The 23,531-nt window shown below is 41.2% G+C and overlaps 1 protein-coding gene across 1 annotated transcript in view; it reads right to left on the bottom strand.

The window, feature by feature from the left end:
• zfhx3b (zinc finger homeobox 3b) overlaps positions 1–23,531 on the bottom strand; it is a 196,118-nt gene that overhangs the window by 170,230 nt on the left and 2,357 nt on the right. Inside the window, exon 2 of the mRNA XM_056382906.1 lies at positions 5,975–6,047. The gene's annotated coding sequence lies outside the window, so the exon portion shown is untranslated. The remainder of the gene's footprint in view (positions 1–5,974; positions 6,048–23,531) is intronic.

The raw sequence follows: 23,531 nt of genomic DNA on the forward strand, positions 1-23,531 counted from the left end.
GCCATGACTCATTTAGCAGCTGCATTCACACATCACCACATGTCTGCAGTGATTGACATAATGGCATCAGAGTGAGAACAAAATGTCTTCCAATAAAGGAGCAGGAGGGAGAAAATGAGAGAGATGGGTTACATCTATGCCCATGCTGAAATGAGTGCGGTGCTTTGTTTGGTTATGCTGTCTGAGCTGAAATTGATTTCTGTGAGAAGCATGCACCAAAGAGCCCCTGCATTCAGATGAAATAAATAACACACTCTCTTAGAGATGGGAGGGTATGTGGAAGAAGGAACAGAAGGTGAAAAATACGATAGGGGAGGAGGGAGGAAACAAAGATGGATGATGTCAAAATGAATTTATAAGGGGGAAAAAATGAAGAGATAAACAAAAAAAAAAGAATGAAATGGCTAAAGGTGTGGTACTGAATGACATCTCTTCAGTCTAGTACAGCACTGAAGAGAGACAGCCTGGAAGACATCTGGAGTAGTGGAGTATAACAGCCACCACTCTCCAACCACAGACAACATGATGAGGGATTAAACTTCATTACAACATGTTATGGTAATGAATGGGCTGTGGCCAGTTCTGGATGTGTTAGGGTAATTACCACTCTCCAGTGTATGTGTGAGTGACACCTCCAAGATGTGTTTGCGAAGTCATGTGTCTGTCTGTGTGTGCGTGTGTGTGTGCTGATCATATTCCTGGGAATCCTCAGACAATCCAGGAGGTCCTTTCCATCATGTGCCAAGCAGAGGCAACTGCTGCGGCTAATTAAAAGAATGCAACACTTAGGCAGCTACTGTCATATGTATCATCTCCCATAATTAGCTTACCACGGTTCTTTAACAGGGGATGGGCTGGGGCAGGCCCAGACTTTGCGGTTTGGGCCGGTGTCTGGGCATCTGGGTCTAGGGGTAGGTGCCAGAGAAGGAGGGGGACAGACAAAGCCACACACCCCAGAGGGGTGAGGTTGACTCAATGTCACAGAGGCTGCCTGGCCTTATGGCTGACAGATGTTAGTCTGGTTCAACAAGAGTTGTGATTCTGGAAAAAGTTATACCACACTGTGTAACACACTGCAATTATCTTCTCTGTGTAAAGAAACATCTCATACATCATCACTCAACACGACATAAGCAAAAGCCCCTCCCTGGATTAAAAATCCTTTGATAAACCATGTCATTGGAATCTGTTATCTAGCTGTATGGCAGCGAAGTGTTCCAGCGTTTGAGTTAGCGGCCCTATCTGTAGCTTTCCCAAATGGAGCAACAGTGTGTTTTTGCTGCAGACAGAGCATAACAGCCTGTTGTGGTTGGTGCACTGCTGCTAATGTTGCTAATGATGGCCACAATGGAGTAACAAATACTGGAGTGGAGTCTCTTCATTTACAGTAAGCTTCGAAGTGAGTGTCTCCAGGGAGGCAAGGATGAGAGCCAAGACTACTCCCAGTTCCCCTATGACAGTACAACAGGGACATGCTGTGGATAGGTGTCCCTCTGCACACTGCCAGGCTTTGAGTATCCAAATATTTGCAGATGCTGGGATCCATGGGGTGTGTATGTGTTTGTGTATGTGTTTGTGAAATAGGGGCAATGTTCCGAGGTGACACATTTCCCACAGTGGGCAAGCACCAGCAGGGAAGCACTGAAGAGAAGGAGTGTTTCTTGATAGGAGAGGGGAGCAATGGGAAATGCAATGACAGCGGATCATTAGACTGGGATTGCCTGCAGGTTGCTAATTTATGCAAATTAATTTCTTGGCTGATGTGGAAGGAGAGGGAGCAGGTGCCACTGCTTGGCCAGCAGTCAACATTCAGCAGCAAAAAAGGATAAACTGCTGCACTCTGCTTTGGTGGTCTGGAAAGTTTAGCAGCGTAAGCCAGGGAGGGCTGTGGTGTACCAAGCAACAATGACAAAGAAATGCAGACTATGCCAGCCCTCTTCCTGGCAAGGCGGGCGGACATACAACCAATCAGGTCCATGCTGGCTCTCTCGTAGGCGAATAGCATGGCATGCTGGCCCTCTCGTTGCCCCGCCTCCCCTCCCTGCTGCACCGCAGCTGCCCAGAATGATTTTATAAACATTTTGCCAGTGGATCAATACCTGTATTGATCAACCATTGTGAGAGTGATCCGTCTAAAACCCAGAGCAGCCTAGAGCTCAGAGATGGGAGGAGCGAAAGAGAGAGGCTGCAGAGAGGATGGAGAAAGAGAGGGAGTCTGCAGCCACAGTGAAAGGGAGAAGAGGTACAAGGGAAGAGAAGGGAATCTGAGAGAGAAGCAGACGGAGAGCTGAAGGCAGGTGGGGAAGCAGGTTTTCGGACAACGCTGCCAGGCCACTGGGATTGGGGAGAAACCTATGGTAATTGCTTTCTCATTACGGGAGGGAGGGTTAGAGCGACTAATGACTACTGCGTTAAGTATGCGGGTAAGTGAAAGATGGATAAATAGTGCGAAGAAATGTGTGTGCGTGCAAGAAAGCGAGTGATTCCCTCACCTGAGATTGCTAATACCTGCACTAGTTTGGCCTGCTATGTAGCACTTTCAGGTACATTGTTGCATGTGCATAAGTGTGTATGACTGCATGACATTCAAAGGGACTGAGTATGTAGGGAGGTGGGGGAGGCGGCTGATGGGCGATGGAGATGTTCTTCACAGCAGGAAAATTAGCCTGATTTATTTATTACTAATTACTTTATTTTGATTTATTTATGTTTTGTCTAGAAAAAAACTGGACTGTCAAAGATTTGCAGTTTGCCTTGGTGACAACGTTGGACAGAGAAGGCCCAGCACATACTGCGCTCATGAGTTCAGCTGTTACGGTAAAATCAAAACTGGAAAATCCAAGTACCTGTGGAATGGATTAGCCTGCATCCTGGATACAAAAATCCATGGAGGAAGCAACAGGAACATTTATGATCAAGGCACTTTTGAATGTATAATCATCTCTGATGTCAAACTCAAAAATGAAAATGGCTGCGAGAAGGTAGTGTAAACTCTGGCAAATAACCGATCATTGCTATTTTGAACTGGTGTGGATGTAGCTAATTTGGGATGTTTTTGACAATTTGACAATTCACTGGATTGGATTTAATTTTTATTATATTTTGAATTTTGTTGGAATTTTACTGAACAGACGGCCAACTGATGATGATTGGACCACTCAACACCAGCAATGAATGTTCGATTCAAGGCCCCAAGCGGTGCTGCACTGGAGGAGGAGTCAAAGGGCTTTTGGGATCATCCCCCAATACTAAAGGGAAATCAAGTTTCCATTGATTGAATTTAAATGTGACTTCCTTGTGCATAATCGTGGATTTGAGGGAAGATAAATCCCTCCAACAAACTGTGGGTAAAGACCTTGATGCTCCTGAACTCACTTTGTTCCTGAGCTCTGATGTGGGAACACTCAACAAAAAAGGCCTCCACTCTACAGGTTCAGTCCTCTGTGAATGTGAAGTTGAAATAAAAGAATGAACATTCTGTACCAGGGACAAGAGGCACCTACATACTTTATTTTTAATAAACTGTAAAAGAAATTAAATATTATTGTGCGGTGCACAATACAAATCTCTCTAAGTGTGTGGCAGTACTTATCCTTGGCTGTGTCCAAGTTCTACACTGCATACTAACACAATAAGAATGCACTGTGTATGTCTGACAGTATAGTGTTTGGACAGTCAGTAAACAAGAAATTAATGACAGGAAATGATACAACATGGTTGCCAGTAGACTTCAATTAAAGAGTAATTTTGGTATTCTCCTTCCATTTTCAAATTTCGACAAAAACTAGTACTCAGGTTAACCAAATATTTTAATGACTTTAATTTCTGTGTTGTTTGTTTTTTGATCCAAAAGCTGTCTCATCACATTCAAAGAAATCTGGCAAATATAGCTTGTATGACATATGAATGTATGCTGTTTCAGTGTACTGATTTTTTTCACTTTTGCAATGTAAACTGGCCATACTCAAGATGAAGGACTGTGGAATTGGGACAGAGCTCTTGACTCAGAGTTAGCACTTTAACTGTACTTGAGCTCGACTTGTAGGACAAATGCTGTGTTGGTACAGTACAGGTAACAGTAACCATGGAGACTCAGTTGTGTGACAGGTAAATAAACATCAGCAAGGTTGCTTCTAAGTTGCTCAATGTACACAATGCACATATTATGTGGTCAGTGAATCAACAGCAAATATTATTTTCTCCTTATCACTGACTGGTAAACTACAATGAATTCAGCAGTTGTTGAAGGCTCTTCTTCAGTTCAAGGGTGGAAAGAGTTGCATAGACAAGAGAAAAACATGAGAAAAAGCAAATGGTCACAGGTCTGACATGTGGATCAATATTAACAAATGTGCCTACAATATCTGATCATCTTGGGACCCAAATATAAATGGAATGAAGAGTTAAACAAAAACTATTATATCTATTAAAGAGAAACATTTACTCTTACGATGCAGATTTTTATCATACAGGTAGGGATTCAAACCGAAAACAGTCCTGTATTAAAGCAATAGAGCTGGCTCCTCTGGAAGAGGTGTGTTAAGGTACTGCTGAAACAACATGATTACAATCCAGGGAGTCCATGTGGAGTAACAGGTTTGAGTTTTCTTGAGGACAATTCTGCAGTTTGTGCCATAAATGAACCAGCTGAACCAGCTGAAGCAAAATTCAAGCCAATGGTCACATTTTAAAACAGCGCAGAGGCTAAATATGGCTACCAGTCTCATCAGCCATAGTCTCATCTGTTTTCAGTATAGAATAATTACATCTAGTGTGATATATATTTATGGATACTGAATTGCTACATATAGCACCTTTAAAGAGAGAGCTTTATGCACTTTAAAAGCAGTTTGGCTCTACAATGTTTTCATATTTCAATTAATTTTTCCAGGTCTTTGTCTATTATTTATAATCAACATATGTGATCAATAAATAAAAATGTATATTAAAAATAGGCCAATTGTTTTTGCCTGTTAGGACAAATAACCACAAGGCAATACAGTTTTAATAAACTCGTATTGGTGCCTTCCTATTGTCTATATCAGCATAATTTCAGGATGATAAACATCCCTCAGTGTTATAACCTTACACAAAGATTAAAGTCATGTGTCCTCAAAGCAGCACTGAGACACTGAATCATTTTCTTGTTTCCTTTCATCCCTTTTGTTTGATTCCGACTCTCAAAAACAAACCCTTGGATGAGTGCCAAACAATAAATTAGGATCTTCATTAGACACATCAAATCTAAATTACTATTCAATTAACAAACCAGTCAACCTGAACTAATCAACCAATTAGGCTGTGGGTGTTCACAGAAAAGCTAACAAAAGCACATGAGTCCCCTGGGAGAGCTGTAAAACACTGCAGAAGAGTGACAGTACAAATGAGAGGCCACTGGTTTAGGAGGGAAAAGGGAGGATCAGAAAGTGGCAGAGGATAAATGTGTCACTGAGATCCCATCGCCATTCATCCCTGTCAGTTTTTGGGAAATAAAACTTCAAGTTATAGAAAATAATTAAAACTAAACAAGGGATAAACAAAAGACTTTCAAAGAAAAAAAAAATCGCATGGTTTAAAGGGTATACTTTTTTCAGGTTCATGTTTGTGACCAACACTTATATGCCGATGTTCCTAAATTTCAAGTTTCAAACTACAGTTTTATTTACTTATTTGTTTGTTTATTTATTTGAACTTCATTTCTTCACTAAACAAATTGTCCCACAGTCAGTGTCATGCTGTGGAACAAAATATAAGTTTTACATTATGCAGATCAGACAGAATATGATGGTGTGCAGTGACAGCAGTGAGTCTCTTTGTGGGGTCACATATACCACCTCTGACTAGCTGCTTGACGAATAATGTTGGGAAAGTGCAATGAATTGGCTGAAATTCCCTCTGTCACTCATGGAACTCATCTTTGGTGCCTGCTGTGGCAGAGTGGAAGGCTTTGATAGTGTGGCTGCGTTGAACATACCTTTGGGCCACAGGAGATCTGGTAGGCAGCACAGGCTGTTCAAACCTCTTCTCCACACACAGCCCAATGCAACCTAAGAGGGAAACAAACACACACATGACATGACATACACACATCTACATACATATGTACAGAGTAAAACCAAAGCAATACTGCATTTTGAGGCCTATACTGATATCAATATTAGGGAGTTTAAAAAAATCTGATAACCATATATTGATGAATATTAATTTTATCCATATAAGTAAAATATAAACAAACAATTTTGATGCAGATCCCTTGATCTGTTTTTAAATTATTAACAATACACATAATGCGCAGGACATCTCTACCCCTTTCAAGCCCTCACATCCAAAGATCTGATGTCTGATGACGCTCCACCACAGACCAAAGGGGGTTATAGAGGAGAACACCATTATCGTACTAGCAAATGTCAGAACAACCCCATCTAATTGTGCAATTACTAATTCATGTTTATTAATGCAGTGATGTATGATGGCTCTACAGACAGACTGAGCTTGTCTGTGCCTGTCATGTATGGCTTATTCTTTGCTGGTGAGGGCTGCAGGGAGTGTTAGGGACTGGGTGGTGGATGTGGTGGGTGTGGGGCATATGGTGCATGTAGTGACAGTGCCAAGTGGTGTGTGACTTTAACATGAAGGCAGTGGGGGTGAGGGAGTTGACTGATGATGCTGGTGTCTTCGGTTGGCCCAGTGCCAGGGCCCCTGGTCCCCAGTGCCCCAGCCCCTCACTACCCCAGAGCCTCTGGGCAAGTGCTACAGTTATTGTTTTCACTGCCAAGCAATTAGCAGCACTTAAGATTTATTTAGTCATGCTCTAATGTGTGGTAATTAGCTTGGGGCCCAAACAAGCCCTTTCATCCCATCACCTTGTCGCTCACATCAGAGCAATGCATCAGCAGGAGACAGTGAGGGAATGTGAGGAAGGAAGCAGGAGGTACAGATGGTGGGATTGTGGGGGGAGCGTAGCTAGAAGGATTACAAGAGCACCAGCCCAGCTCTGTGGATCAGCACTTTTTAAGAGATCTTCAGGGGCCTGTTGGCTGAACGCATAGCAGGAGGAAAGGGCAAATACAGCCCAGTTACACTTTTATAGAATGCTTTGTGGAAAAACACCCCTGACACACACCTCAGCCTGGCAGCTCAGTTTGTCATATGGCCCAGGGGGCTCCGCTGGCCTATCACATGACCATTGTAATGACCTTAAAGGGCAGCCTCTGCAACAAGCTCAGGCCACTCCCACTAGCTGGACTAGTCTTTGGGAAATGCAGTTTGGGTCACTGCATAATATGTGATGCATTTGGCCCTCAGGCTGGATTTAAAAAAAACAACAAAAAAAAAAAAAAAACAATGTAGAAACCAGGCCAACGAGATTATGCAAAAGCTACCAAGTGGGGTAAAACGAAACAAAAAAAAATGCAAGACAAATGCTTGTTTCTCTACTGTTGTTGGTCCGTAATGCTTTTGGGAATTTACATAATATAACACATGATATGAATGTGCAAGTTATGTCATAAATTAGTGTCAGAGGGACCTCTATTAAGAGACAGAGCTTGTGTGATTAGAGTTTCATTGATTTATTTTTCGTTGATGCGTAATGGTTTCAGTAATGTTTCGGTCCTTTGGTTATATGATTATATGCATCCTCTAGGCTGTGTGCACTCAGTCAGCAGGCTCTTTGGTCAATGTCACATGCGTCAGCCATAGTTTGGTCCTCAATACATTCACATGCTGGTAAGTGGTGATCGTCCAACTACTGTCGTCAAAGCATGAATGAAATATAACATTCAATGAACAACACCAGGCTACCATAGAAGGTTGGTAGAAAAAAAAAATTAAAAAGTCAGCATAGGTTCATCCACTCCATTTTAGCGACATCACCCCACATCTCTATTGAAGCATGAACACAGAATAAAGCACAACTGCACTTTTTGAATAATAATATATGGAGGCTTGAGAATTGAGGAGAATCAGTGCATTGTGTGTTATAACTAACAGTGTGTACTTGAACAAGAAATATTTTTCTTTTAAAACACTACAATGCAGAGTGTTACAACAGTAGCTCACTGAATACATGTGAGCAGATGAAGGTCAAAGGCAGGTTCAGCAACATATGCACATCTTATACATATGCATAAACAAAACCCATCAATCTCTGCTGGTTGGAGGGGGTTGGGAGAACATTTGAATCACTAAATATTAAAAACAGCATGTGGAAAACTATACAGCCTTTGATCATAAAAAAGAACAGCAAAAAACTGCTGATGCAAGACATCATGGTAGACATTTTTGTGTTTAGTGTTTGACTGCTAGATGCACTCTAATCATTGCAGAACTGGGCCTCCTCATGGAACTATCAGCTAAAATTGCTGTGCAGTCTAGAAGGGTGGTGCTATAAATGAAATATCACTTTCCATTTTATCTCTAGGGGCAGCATGAAGCTCCGAACCAATCAGAACTTCACAAGCCAACCCCTGACCTTTTTCATCTCAATATGACTACCATTATCTTGCAGAAAATTAGAAGCGTCTGTTCAGTAGCGACAGGTGTGGCGGTGGAGGACGGGGGCGGGGGTATTTAAAGATAAATTCTTTAGTGTTCATGATCCTTCATCCAATCACACACCACCAACACAGAGTAGAGGAAAAACATGTCTGCTAAAGCCGTGTGGCTGCATGACTGCACATGCGCACATACGAGGCAACGTGTAAATGGATTCATGTTGAGTGTTCAGTGCTGATGTAGCTTTGTGTTTGCCGACTAAACCTGTCTTTCGGCATTGGGCAAGCAGGTTTCAGTGGATGCTTTTGCATTACTTTGTCCGTACTTAAATGAATAATCTGTTATATACAGTTCCAGATAGCTGGAACATTCACAATGAATCTTTCCAAAACAACATTTAATGTATCATGTTCAATCGCAGCTGTATTTTAATAGCATATGTAGGTCTACTACAGAAAGACATTAATAACTGTGTCTGAAATGCATTTCAAATGAGCATGCTTATACCGACCCACTAAATGAATTTATTTAAAAAAGAATGACAACTAAAAGAACATCATTTTTAACTTACACCCAATGTAAACAGTTAGAAGAGAACAGTTTTGTGGGGAAAAGCACAAGCTAAATATTAATTCCGGAACTGCCAAAAACAAGAAGTTAAAATAGTTGTTCTTTGTCTCATGTTTGGTAGTTGGTAGTACCCATTTATCAGTATTTCTTAGGAAAATATAGATAATCAAGGGCAGACCTAATATCAGCTATTCAGCTATGCCATGGAAAATATGTGTTATAGTAGTAGTCCACAAATATTCCTTTAAAATAGCAAATTTTCAAAATATACTCTATGAATATCCATTGAACAACCAGAGTGGGCCAGCCTGGGAGAATCCTCACGTAAACACTGCACAATCAAAACAAAAACAAGAACATGTTCCATTACTAATAAGTCGCCTGCTAGCTTGAGGCCTAGCAGCTCAAGTAACTTGTGCTCGTCTGCATTCTCAAATCCCTCAATATGTGTCTCTGACAGTTCAGTATAAACTGAGAAATCTAAATTTGATTCGAGAAAACTGAATTAGAAATTTTAGTTGAAATGTAAATATAATCATTTCGGTCAAGTTCAAACTATTGCATGCCGTTTTTTTTTTTATTTTACCATTCCATTGCCATGAAATCATTACTTACTTACTAACTAAATATGAGCATGAGATATTCAAGATTCAAAATTACTGAACACAACACAAGCTTTGCTGACAGCCCCACACAGTATGTGTCAGGCTCCTTGTCCATATTTGCAGTTCCAATGAACCTGAACAGTAAATATGACAACAGCTACAGACTATCTTCCATCTTGTGATTTCTCTGGCTACTCTTAACAGTGGTAAACAACATTAAATGTATACAAATGTTCACGAAACAAAAGCCCTATATAAAATAGGTACATATAAAAACAACATTTGAGTGTGATTATTCCGTTTGAATACACTAAACTGTTATACTGAAACACATTGATAAGCACCCTGGATTAAAAACAAGACTTGGTGAAATCTGTTTAAAACATACTGCAGTGGTCTTTTTTAGACTTTTGTTTTATTCTGAATAAAAAAAAATTAAAAAATTACTTCCAATAACAAATTGCTCTAATTGTATAAAGCTTGGATTGTTTCAAGTTGTCAATTCTAAAATAATTTATCATCAAGGATTTTTATTCTCAAAATTCAATGGTTTGAGTGTCAGAAACCAAATGATGGCAATTTCTAAGGTTTCTAAGATTTTGTAGTTTTAGCTGCTTTAACAACAGACAAAATGCATAATAACTAATATGTTAAATGTGCACTGTTAGGGGCAAAAGTGAAACTGACCATGAATTTGCAGTAGTTGTGCTGAAGGACTTGCAAATGCTTTCCTGAATGTCATAAAACAGCAGGAAATCGGCAGTTCTATCCAACATATGTTAATAGCAGGATATGCTTACTAAATAAATGAATATATTAATATTTTTGTTCTTTTTTCACTACCAGCATTAGTTATTATCTATTATGATGCATGCATAATGTTAGAGAGGGTCACAGGATAGCTCTGCTTTAAATGTTATATTTCCATGATTGGTTCATTCTCTCCATTTCCTGTTCAATGTGTGCCAGCAAACTCCATTGTCTGTGGGTAGATTCTGCTCGGCCCTCAGAGGGACCATCCCCAGGGAGCACTGCATCTTTTATTAATCAGGGGCGCTGCGCCACAGCCCCGCTTATCTAATTTAGCAGCCCGCCTCAGATACAACTATGTTGGGCTTGGTGTGGAAAGAAGGGACAGGGGTGGTGGGGTGCAGTTGGGTGTAGATAGGATGGGGGTTGGGGTGCTTCCTTCGTTTTTTCCATATTGTGGGTGATGCAGGAGGGGGGGCTGTGAGGGAGTGGGGGAGACAGAGGGGAGGTATCGACTTATCAGACACCTCGTCACCAAGTTTTAGGACTGAATCACAATACAGCAAATTACCTTCTGCTGACAAGAAAAAATGAGCATGGCCCCCATATGAAAAAAAATAGGATTGTCAGGAAGAGGTGACACATTGATTGCTTAGTATGCGCATCCAGAAGGCTGGGGTTCAGAGGCGTCCTCCCTATATATATGTAGAAGAGGTGCAGCAGTGCACAGCACAGCCATGAGGGGGAATGAGAAATTGAAATGCCATGTTAGATTGGAGTCCCTTCCTCAAGCCAATCTCTCTAGTCTAGCCCAGTGTAGCCCATATTAGATCGCCATATCATAGTACAGCCCTGTGTGTTATGGTGAACATCCATAAACCTATACGTACCAACCATCATTAGAAAGAAGACAATTTGGTGTTCAATAATATAACATGAAATATGCGTAGGTATACAGTATATGCATTGTACTAATTCAGAACGTAAGGACCTGGTAGCTCAAACAAAACACTTGAGCCTAACCTGGTCTCTAGGTGTTTTATACTTCTTTTCTAGTGTTCCCTCCCCCGCCCCCCTTCTCTCTCATCTGTGTCATAGCTCAGATGAATCAGTGTCACCGGTGTTGAGAGCACTTACTGTCAACCCTGGCGCCCCGGGCTACAGCACTGATGGACACAAACTATAAAATATCAGCCCCCTGGGGAGACATCGCTCAAGCACTGCCCCACAGCCCCGAGGGGGTGTGATCTGGTCAGTGTGTATGTGTTTGTATGAGTGTGCTGAGAGAGCAATAGGGCAATGTGTTTGTCTGTGTATCAGATGTGATCCTGTTAGTATGGCCTAGCATGTGCAATCAGGTGCGCAGTTTCCAGACCATTTGCATAAGAAAGAGGTGAAAGGGAAACTCATGGTAGATTAGAATATATCTTTTTTATGTCTGTGTATAACTACATTCTTATTTTGTTTTTTGTTTTTTTAAATCAATTTTCTGTTCAATAAAATATTTCAGAGCGGGAATAGAAATATCTGATGCTGGCCTTTCTGAACATTTCCATTTCTGTACCCTAGTCAAAACAATGACCCTCCCCTGGTCCCACCAAGCCCATCAACCAAATTCCATAACTCTGCATATAAGCTCAGCACCCGTGACAACTGTATGGGAAAAACTGCAAATGAATCAATCAATAAAATCAATGGCTCTGTCTGAGGACATGTCCCGTAACAGCTGATAAGTGGTACAACCTCCCCCCTCCTGTTATAGTCAGGCACAGGGAGTATATGAAGAGTCTGCACGGCTAGAATTGAAAGCAGTAGAGGAGGAAAATCACAGGGAGAGGGAGAGATGAAGCTTTCCAGCCCTCTGAATGAACCCCCCCCCCCAATCCTCCATAGGTCACTGGGTTGCTATTCCCTTCTTTCAGTTCTGCAAGGTCAAGGTTTCTGCCTGTCGGTATGTATGTATGTTCAAGCATGTGTGTAACTGCACTTAGGCAAAACATAAGGAACACACCATAGCTGCACATTCTCGTATATCATGAGATGAAATATTCTAAGAAAAATAACCAAAAAAAACACCAATTTACACAGATAAACTTGTCTCTTAACATGCCTTCACCATATCTCCAAATATTGACTATTCATTTACACTGTCTGAAGTGTGTGGCTGCTTGACTCGCCTAATAGAAGTACATTAACGAGGATCTTTTCAGATTCAAGGACAAAGGCATTAAGAGGAAAAGGAAGCAAGGTGCGGTACAGTTTATTGTTGCCCAATGACACATCACAAGGCTTATGTTGCATTGTACTACTATACATTACTCTGTTAGTGGTGGAGCTAAAGGACTTCTTGACTGGCTTGGATGAACACATAAATGCAAATGGATAAAATCAAAGGCAAATCACAGATTGCTGTTTGTCTTCATTTTTTTTTCTATTTTTTTTTTTTGTTTCTCAGCTCAGTGCCATAATGGAGGATTCATGAGACCTAACATAAGAATTGTATGATCAAAAACAGTTATTCTTAGTGCCTGGCAGGTAAATGACAGAAGACAACAAAGTCTTCTCTGTTTGATCAAATACATTCAAAGGCAGATATAGGTATTCAACAACCAATCAATTACAGCTGTCGTGGGTTTTGTTTATGGACTTTTACTGGCTTGAGTCTTGCCAATACCCTCTGTAATGCATTTTAATATACCGATACCTATGTTTAATGAGCAGAAAGTGCCATTCATATAATTTGATTTGGGTAAACACCTTATCTTGTACAAATAAGTATTAGGGGTAATGTAGTACCCCACTGCTGTTTTCTGATTTGGCTAAGACTCTGTAAGGTAACACCATTTCCAGGAAAAAATAGAGGAAAACTATTCATACAGTGTGTGATACCATACATAAATGCCTAAAGTTAGTACAGACCGCCTCAATAAATGTTACGCCCTTTTGGAGGGATGGGGACGGTTTCAAAGGGGAGATGGGGGCCTATAGACCCCCCTATAACAGTCACTTAAGTTAAGCACTAGTCTGCCAGGCCTGCCGCCACACAATAAAACTCATCTATAATTTGTGATGAGTGTAATGCCATCTCCACTTCATGATTATGTGATATTCTTCACCTCTGCCATGGCCAATGAGGCCAAGAGCTAGCAGTCTTAATGAGGTGCCTCAGAGTTGAGCTTAGGTGAAGGAGAGGTGGGAAAGTGTGAGGAAAGGAAAGGAGGATGAGAGGATGAGGAGTATAGGCCTTATGCAAGCTGGATAAACTGATTACAAATCACAATATTAAGAAAAAAAATTGTTAGGATGTAATGTTAGGCATGTTTTTTTGAATTACTACCTCAATAAATGATTTGATTGTGAGCTAAAAGCCAGAGATTTTAAACTCTGTTGGAAATTTAAGCGCACACACTATATTGCACCACTCACTCTAATGAGACATAGTCACAATAAAAACAGTGAGAGAAAGTCGTTAAGTCCTTGCCCAAAAACACTTGTTACGGGAAGCATGGCATCCTGGGTTTGTCGAGGATTATGTCTACGAGGGAGATCTCATGAGAGAACCCTTTAGACTCATTTTCAGTGAAGTGCATTGCTCTGCTCTTACGGTTGGTCTAGATGTTATGAATAAGTAAATAACAACATTTTTCCAGTCGTTTAATCTCTGAGCACTGCAATTAATAAGTCTGTAGTTTGTGATGCCTTTTTTTCTGCCCCTATTATTGTTATTGAAATGTCACGCTCTTATTTAGCTCAAGGATGAATAATAAATAAGCTATAATTACTGTCTTGAATGAGCTGACGGCTTGGCTGGGTCAACGGTACACGGAGAACCCCACCCCCCACCCGCGTCTTCTCTCTCTCTCTTTCTCTCTCTCTCTCTTTTTCTCTCTTCCCCTTCTTCTCCCTCTCTCTCTTTAATTGGATCTTGTAATTAGTTTCTCTGATGGATCTGGGAGGTCTGAGGCATCCTCTACAGCGTTCATTAGTGTTCTTGGAGGAGGATGCAGCTTTTTAAAACCTTTGCCTGCTCCGTCCCTCACATGTCATAACACTAGATATGATTCTGCCCAAATACAAGAAGAGCACCGTTCCCATCCTGGCTCAGGTTTGCCTATATGCCACCAAAACAAAGTAGTTCAGCACTGTGAGCCTTGAGGGAAACGTTCAGGTGTTAACTCCTGTATAATACACATGGAAATGTACTGTTTATCATCATTAATCTCTTTAGGAGAATTTTTCCATAAGTCTGCTCCAGCTAAGAGAATCAGGCACTGTACATAAAAAGCCTATGTGATAATGGTTAGCACAGTGAGACGTTAAAAGATTCTTATTTCTTTTAAAGAAAGCAAAAGACTGTCAGACACATCTAGACAGTACATGGCTGCAGGTACCAGTGTAATCTGAAATCCAAAGTAAAATGTCCTTTGGCTTCCTATTAGAGAGCTGACCAGTCTCTACAAATTCTTTTTTGAAATGCACACACACACACACACACACACACACACACACACACACACACACACACACAAATGTTCAGACCTATAATATACAACCCCCCCCAAGCACCCCAACACCATTTCCCCCTTTTCCTCCCCACCCTCCGCTGGCCAGGCTACACTACACATCTCTCCCTAATCAGCAGCCTCGCCTCGCTCAGACTGGTTGCCATGGTAATATGCCGGCTGGTCGACATGGCAACCACTCTGAGGTCCACTATTAAATGAAGAAGAGTGGAGGGAGGGATAGGGAGAATGGAGTTGGGATGAGAGAGACAGAGAGAGGATGAACAGGAGAGACAGCAAGAGACAGAGAGAGATTGTCCAAGATGGGGGAAGGGGTGGGGGTGGGGGGGCATAGAAAATGAAAAAGGGGAAAAAGCATAGAAAAATGAGTACAAGGAGAGGAAGGAAGGAGAAGGAAATGAAGGGGCAGCTGGTGGAGACGGAGAGCATCGGTAGTGCTGTTCGAGCTACCTATTGCATTGTACGGCATTAAAAGCCTCTGATACGTGTCACAACAATGCCATTAACCTAATGTATGACGTCATTTACTTAATGCCTTACACTTATAAATTCAGACACATGAAAAATGCATGTCCAGCCTGTCCCACTCTAGATAAAGGACCGTAAACTGATATCACGTTTTAAGAGCTACTTACAATATTATTGTCAATCTACATCAAACATATCTAAAAAATGATGGAGAGAAATGAATATTTATGAAGTATAACAGTTTTATGGGCAGCACACCCATAATAATGATCAGTGAAGGCACGTGAAAAGTTGATGTTAGAATAAGACAAAGGGGTCACATTACTTCTCCTCTGATTTAACTTCCGATTGAGGAAAACCAGGAAGCAGTTGCAGTGTTCTTGCAACAGTGTTCTGCATCAACAGCAAAACATTCACCTTCAAAATAATTTTTGGCAGCATCCTGAATATTTGACTCCTATGCTTTAAAAAAAACATTTGGCACCTCCCTCTCATTCCACTTGATATGTTAGGCTACATAGAATATGTAAAATGAATGTGCCTGTAATTTTAAACTACAGCACAGGCCGGCGGGTTTATTTTTGTCACTGAGCCATCAGTGGTGCACTCTTTCCAAACTGAGGTGAAAATTCACCAGGGCACACATATTTCCCTGCATCTCCAGTGCGATCTACCTCGATCACTCTTTTCTCACTCCTTCTCCTATCTCGCTAACTCTTCCTGTCTTTCTCTTCTCATTTTTTATTTGCACCTCACCTATATCTTGGTGTCTCCTGCTACCACTGTGCTTTTATCACGGTCCTTCTTTCTCTTTGACTGGATCTCTCTGTCTTGCTTTCCCTCAATGTCTGATCCTTTAATGAATGAAATGCCATTCCATCAAGATGCCACCACAGCAGTGACACAAAATAGCATTTGTTGCCTTGTGTGTGAAATTCCTTTATGAATTGGAGCCCTCTCTTTTTCCCTGGAGCGTCTTATGAAAGATAGCTAATTGCATGTCCACATTGTGCCGTCAGTCCCTGCTTCCCTTGCGCACCATTCAGAGGCAATTAAAGTGAGCTTAAACAGAGTAAGAAAGTGCGTCATCCTCTTAATGCAATTAGGGAAGTGTGCACACAAACATACAGTAATACTCTGAAACACAAAAACAGGAACACATAGAAAGAACACAGAAAAAAAGGGACAAGCGGAAAAGGTTAATTTATCAGGCAATGCAAGCTCTTGTCTTGTTTTCATCATGTGACAGTATCTTACATATAGGTTTTGGCACTAAACTAGGTTCTGCTTAGGTTTTAAAAGACTAACATAAAAGCTCATACTGCCTTCTATCCAGATGAAGTGTGAGCATTCTACTTTTTCAAAAACTGCAAAGTGTAGTTGATTTTTGCATATACAGTATAGCCTCAAAACCAACATACTGAAGCTTAAGTATGTATACTTTCTGTACATGCTTTGACTTCTGAATGCCAATCATGCACTATAATATCAGCAATTTTCTACATTCATAGTGATTGTTTTATAATGTTATACCTGTCTGCTTTTTTACGGATGTACTGAGGTCAGTTTCTAACAACTTTGGAATCACAGCAAAGTTTCTGATCTTGAGTTATTAGTCTAGAAAACCTAACATGCAAATAATTGGCCATGTCTGCTTGTCTTTGTTGAGAAATGTTTCCCAGGCCCCTGAATACAGCACTTAGCATGGCAGGAAGACAAAGTATTACAGGTTTCTCCCAAAGTCTGATGCAGAATCACATGGTGATAGCCGCATAAACAAGCCTCCAATCTTGGTGGGTGGTGAGAAGTGGTTATAATAAACAACACACACCTTGAGGTATACATGCAATAAGGCCGACTCATGAGGTGAAATGACAGGCCTCTGGTCAGACACATACGTTTTTTTCACTGTAACGATCATGCTCCAACACTTTTGCCCAAACCTCTGACATACTGTATATTATGTGATTACAAGCACTAGATGAACAATTAAAATCAAGCGAGGCTTCATTACAACACAGCACACTTAAACCAATTTGAGTAATAAATAGCTGCTAGATGTGAGGTAATTTTGCATGTGAAGATTCTTTGTTGTTTGTGGGTAAGCCTAACTTTCACCCATCCCTTCTTAATTTGGTGGTAGAGAAATTTAATTTGTTTAAAGGCGGCATTTTATGGTGCCTATTTGGACAAGCTGGGGTACAGCATGGGAAATCTAACCACTTGTTTCTCTCACTTTAGCGCTTTGTGTGGTAGCCTCATCTCCTCAGTAGCTTCATTAATATTTTGTAGGGCAGCCAACCACAGGCAAGAACAGACTAGAAGCTGTCCAGTCTATGGAGGAGGTTAAACAATCTATACTCAATACTACAGGAGCTAGATTTATTTAAATAAAGAAATATACTGAAAATGACAATTAAGTAGTTTTAGGCTCCATGTGCTAAACACTACATGAACTACTACATTACACTGTACACTTACTTATATACACACTAACATAAATGCATAAGGAAATCCCTTGGAAATAACAGCGCTTACACAGGCCACAAGCCATCGTATGCGCACAGTGCTATCTTTTGTTAGACTCGAAGGCTCCATAATTATTATTGATCTGCTCATTATGGTGTATTACTCACCAACTGAATTTCCCTACTTTTCAAGTCAAGTTCATTGCCTTACAAGTGACAGGACCTAAACTGAGATGTCATCTATCTCATCTGAACTGGTCTGCCTATGAGTCACTAATAGACAAAGCAGTACACAGTACTAGTGCACAGTACAAAAATGACACAGGGAGCCTTCACCCGTACATTGTAACATGCACACAAACACACAGTAGTGTAACATCTAAAAATTATCTTGGCTTGGTTTTGGTCATTATTTCTGGTCTATGCTTTTTTTTTTAAGTTGCAGCCCCCAATGTTTTCTTATTTTTCTCTCTTACTTTAACCTTTTCTATTTTGTCACTAAAACTAAATTTTTTCTGTCCACATGCACGTTGAGTTCTCTCACACACACACACACACACACACACACACACACACACACACACACACACACACACACACACACGCACACACAGATTGTAGTATACTGAAATTTCAAATCAAAAACTCAAAAGCGGGCAACAGAATCTTGCATTATGTGGAATATATCAATATATTCTTACATTATGTTACCTTTACAAATGCTTCACAGCTCCCTGATTATACTGATTCACCTAATAGACCAATGTATAACAAAATGTAGCAAGGTCTGTGACAATGCCCTGCTTCTAAATTCTCAGAAATCCATTTTATACCAAGATTAAAACATCAGGACACAGGAACACAAAAAGAGCAGTACTCCTACACTGAGAACATATGCCCACCCAATACCATGCATTGTGGAAACAAGAATGTCAGTTCTGTTGGACCACAGATATTTGTTTGTACTGTCAGAGAGCAAGGCTAGGCTGTGGCCTCTATGTCCCGGGGGCAGTGGCTCTCTGTGGCAGAGGGGGCATGCTGGCTTTATATCAGTGCAGTGCATGGACAGACACAGACTGTAACCCTAAGGCTGCTTACAGCTCTCTTCAATTAGTATCCACTAGTGCCTCCCCAAGCACACCCTTCTCCTCATGCAACCGAAAACTGGCCGGTTCGTAAGACCCCAGAGTTTTTTTCCAGTATAGTGTGACCCCATGTTACTCTCCTTTGCCTCCCAGATTCCCACCCTCACTGACCTCTTCTATGCACTGGGACATGTTCCATTTAAATCATTTCTGCCAATTTTATAGAGAATCTATGATGTGTTTTGAGCAAATTGTTAATTATTGCTGGTTTGTAGATTGATCTGCAGAGGAGGGTTGGCATATTGATATTGACTTCCTACTTCCTTCACCTGAGATATACAGTGAAGAAGAGGAAAAAGAAATAAGACAAAATGAATAGGAAAGGTCACTTTATCTTGGGCAGTATATACTGTATATGTTAATCGAATATATGATCAGATGAATAAAAAGGAACTGTATATTCATACACACATGGTAAATGCAAACCTTAATTGGTTAATTATAGCAGCTAATTTGGATAACCCAGACTATAATTATCCACACACAGATGGAGACTCATACAACTAGAATTCTTCTCACACTGCAGTTTGCTTGTAGCTACACTCTAGACCTTTTGTAGTCCTGGACAAGCTGGGGCTCTAAGCTCTAGGGCATCCTGAGCAGAGCTGAATCTCAATTCACCTCAATACGACTGTTAGCGCAGAGGTAGCTAACACTGTTGGGTCTGCCAAATTATTCTATAACTATAAGCCGTTATGGCTTATAGTTATAGATACATAGCAGAGTCGCTGCTTAAACACACAAGCTCTTGCTAAGAACATGCTAAGAAAAAAAGCACTGAACGATTTAGTTAGGTCCAGATATAATTGCTGCCAGTTGCAAAGGCAAATTCTGTAAGTCTAAAGTGTCTGTGATAGTAAAATATGTGTTAAAGCTCTACAGTCTTATTAGAGAGTATTAACTGGTTTGTGAGTTTTCTGCATGTCTTCTTTTAAAGCCATTGTAATGCAGAAAATTACAAAATGTCACCAAGAGAAGAAACATTTACAATCTGTTACATATCAAAATTGAAGTGCACATTCTATGAGTAACAGAGCTGCCCACTTTGTTTATGACAATTTTCTATGTAAACAGAGAGAGATTCAAAACAAGCATGACTCACTGCAACAAGCAAAAAATAAAATAAAAGATAATTACAATTATTTTATGAATGGTAGACTCTCAATAATATTGAAGGCAGTGTATCTAGTAAAATGCTGGAATAGCATTCAAGCTCAGGTGAAAATGTGTGTGAAGACTTGTAGGAATCTCTTCTTAAAAGTGCGGTGGATGGATTGTTTTAGCTGGTTTCCAAAATTATGCCACGACACTCCCAGCAACAAATGGACAGTAACAGAGCAGACACACATAGGTGCCTATTCATAGGTGCCTCACAATGAACTACTTGACTGTAATGGGGGCTTTGCCACCTCTGTTATTCAGCCAGCACAGTCACCATCACAACCTATTCTGATACCAAATGTAAAGTCCAACTGCCCTCCAAATCCCTCCAATTATAAAAGGTCCTTGAGTTGCTGTTTTGCCCCCTCTCCAGTTCCTGTCTGATTACTGAGTGTGGGGCGAGCTGCGCAGGCAATCAGCCGCAAAGCGCAGAGGACCAGGAGGACTGGGGGAAAAAAAAAATCAAATCCAAAACACTGCAAAAAATAAACTACAGGGGGACTTCTGGACCGCAATTACAGGCCATCCAGCCAGGCCTCTGCTCTAGCACTCAAGAGCTGCCGTGATTTCCGACAGAAAAGGTTATTAGTTTTTATTGGAGGAAATAGATGCTGGGTGGCTTTAAATGGCACAGTAATGTAGGGAGGGTGGAGGGAGGCCTCCTGACCCAGGTCTCCCAAGGGTCCCATTGCGCTGCCGGAGGGACACGCAGAAGCCATCACACGCCCTCTCCCCTTCCCTCAGCCCTCGTGCCCTACAGCTCCGGCTTGAACTCCAAGGCAGTGCCCTGGTCTTCGGCCTTGAACTCAACCTGGACACCCACTTTGTCTTTTTCCTGACATGTCTTTAAACATAAGCATTAGCACTGATGAGGTTTCTATAGCCTCCCATTCTTCCTCTGTCCTAACCTCTCAGGTGAGAACATCTGGAAAACCCTTTCATTCGCTCGGTTTTAATATTTTATCTAGCTTAGGTTTGTGGGTATTTTAAATGATTTTTTGAAATTTGTGATGTTTTACAGATGCAAACATCTGCAGTTTTGACATATTCACCAAAACCAAAAAAACAACAAAACAAGAAAACCAAAATTAACTGTTTTGAAATGACCGTTTTCTTTTTGCAAGAGATATGTGCATTTAAATTAAAAGTATTTTCACAAAATTAAGTGAGTAAAACCTTCACATTGACATGGTTTTATTTCATACAATCCCTTTATATGGGTACCCTGGCACAATCAATTTTATCACTATATTTTCAAGCTGTATTTGTGTATCTGCACACACATACAGGCGTGTGCCTATGCCTCCAACATAGCAGCGGCACATGTGAAAACATCATCAGTGAGCGTGGCGGCTGCGTGTTTGCTTGACTCGGTGTAATGACTGCCTGCAGATTTCCTGTCACGAGCACGTGAGTCTCTGGCTCCAGGAGGAGAAGAGAAGAATGCAACCATATTTGCCTTTGTGCTGGGCTGCCAGTGTGTGTACTCTGCTGTGTGTGACGTTATTTCAGAATGTGTAAGCTATGATCTGCCTGCACCAGATGAAGTGCTCTCCACAGGCGCCAGTGTGTCAGTGTCCAGTGATAGGCAGTAATCAGACATGTATGCTTTTATCAGCCAGAGGAAACACACAGAAATATTTTTAATGATTTTACTATTATTCCATGCATATGATGCAACATCTCAGTCACTTAGGTGTGTAAAATGCAATTACTTTGATTAGGAGTGTGTGCGTCAAAATATGTCACTGTATGTCAAAGTAGATAATATGTTAATGCTATCTTTTGTGAGTGTGTGCGTGCATGTGTGTTTGTCTTCATTGTGCTTGCTGCCTGTACTCTCCTCTGCTCATCTGTATTCAGGGCAGGTAGGCTCCAGCACGGACCCACAGCTCAGTAACTAATGGAGGGGCTGATGGGAGCCTGATGACGACCACAGGGCCATTTGTACACACAGATACACACACACACACACACGCACACATGGTGCACATATACAAACACAAACACTATGGTCATTTCCAACCACATCTGCAGCCATCATGCAGCTAGTAGCCAGGTAAGTTAATTACTTTGACCATTCAGTATTGGTGATTTTTTTTTCTTTAGTGTGCAAGGGATGCAATTTGATAAATTTTATCATCTTTCTGAGTAAGTGAGTAACAATTACAGCGCAGGGCATCATCCTCTTCTGCCTTTGTTGATTTTGCTGCTGCTGTTGTTGCTGCTGCTGCTCAGATTTCTGCCTTTAATTGCCTCCACTGCAAACTTTTCCAGCGAACCACTGCCCCTCTAAGTTGATTGCCAGGAAGTGCAGGGAATTAGAAAATTAATGTCACACCAGGGTCAGTGCATTGGAGTGGCACACACATAAACTTGGACAATATGTTTACTCTGTTGAAAATATTGCAATACCTGTGACTAACCTTTACACAGGTGCTTAAAAACATTAAGTTTGCAGTTCTCTGCACTAGATTAAATTCACTGCAACATTAGTCCCACTGTCTAATATAGATAGTTAGAAGTGGTCAATTCTGGTTTACGCAAAGATCTGTGTAAAAGATTCCACCAAAACAACTATACAAGAGTCCTGTGTGAGGTCATTCATTTCAAACATATAGAGCTAAAGACTGTCACAACACCCTCTAAAACTTCACAGGTCTCTTTCATGTACTGGCAAGCCTGTACATCTACTTTTCTCGTGTCCTCTCATGTTCTGTCTTGTCATCTTCTCTCATACAGTATCTGTGGATCTCCCCCAGTGAACTCTTATTTTCTTTTCCCTTCATGTCTTTTTCTTTTCTTTTCTTTTCTTTTCTTTTCTTTTCTTTTCTTTTCCTTTCCTTTCCTTTCCTTTCCCTCCTCCTCCTTCGCCTTCGCCTCCTTCTCCTCCTCCTCCTCCTCCTGTGCTGAGCTTGGGCCAAAGAGCTGACAGCCAGTGACCTAGGAGCCTCCAAGGCTCCCAGGGAGAAAGGTAATGGGCCCAACCCCGGAACGCACTCTCACTCTCGGCACACATGGGGCTGCCGGCTGCTTTGATCCAGTAGCCCCTGCTTGGGTCTCCTGACGCCTGGTGAGGAAATTCATAGGAACAACTGGAAGAGGCCTGTGTTTATTCAGCTCCTTTAATGAGGAGGGAGACGGATTATCGGGGGCCTAGATCTCCCCGAAAAAACACAAGGAAAGAAAACTGCTGCTCCTTCCAGATGTTGCTCTATCACCGGTCACTCCAAAAGAATCCAAGCAAGAGAGAGAGAGAGAGAGAGAGAGAGAGAGAGAGAGAGAGAGGGAGAGAGAGGGAGAGAGAGAGAGAGAGAGAGAGAGAGAGAGAGAGAGAGAGAGAGA

The sequence above is a fragment of the Seriola aureovittata genome, chromosome 1 (assembly GCF_021018895.1).
Source record: "Seriola aureovittata isolate HTS-2021-v1 ecotype China chromosome 1, ASM2101889v1, whole genome shotgun sequence".
Taxonomy (NCBI): domain Eukaryota; kingdom Metazoa; phylum Chordata; class Actinopteri; order Carangiformes; family Carangidae; genus Seriola; species Seriola aureovittata.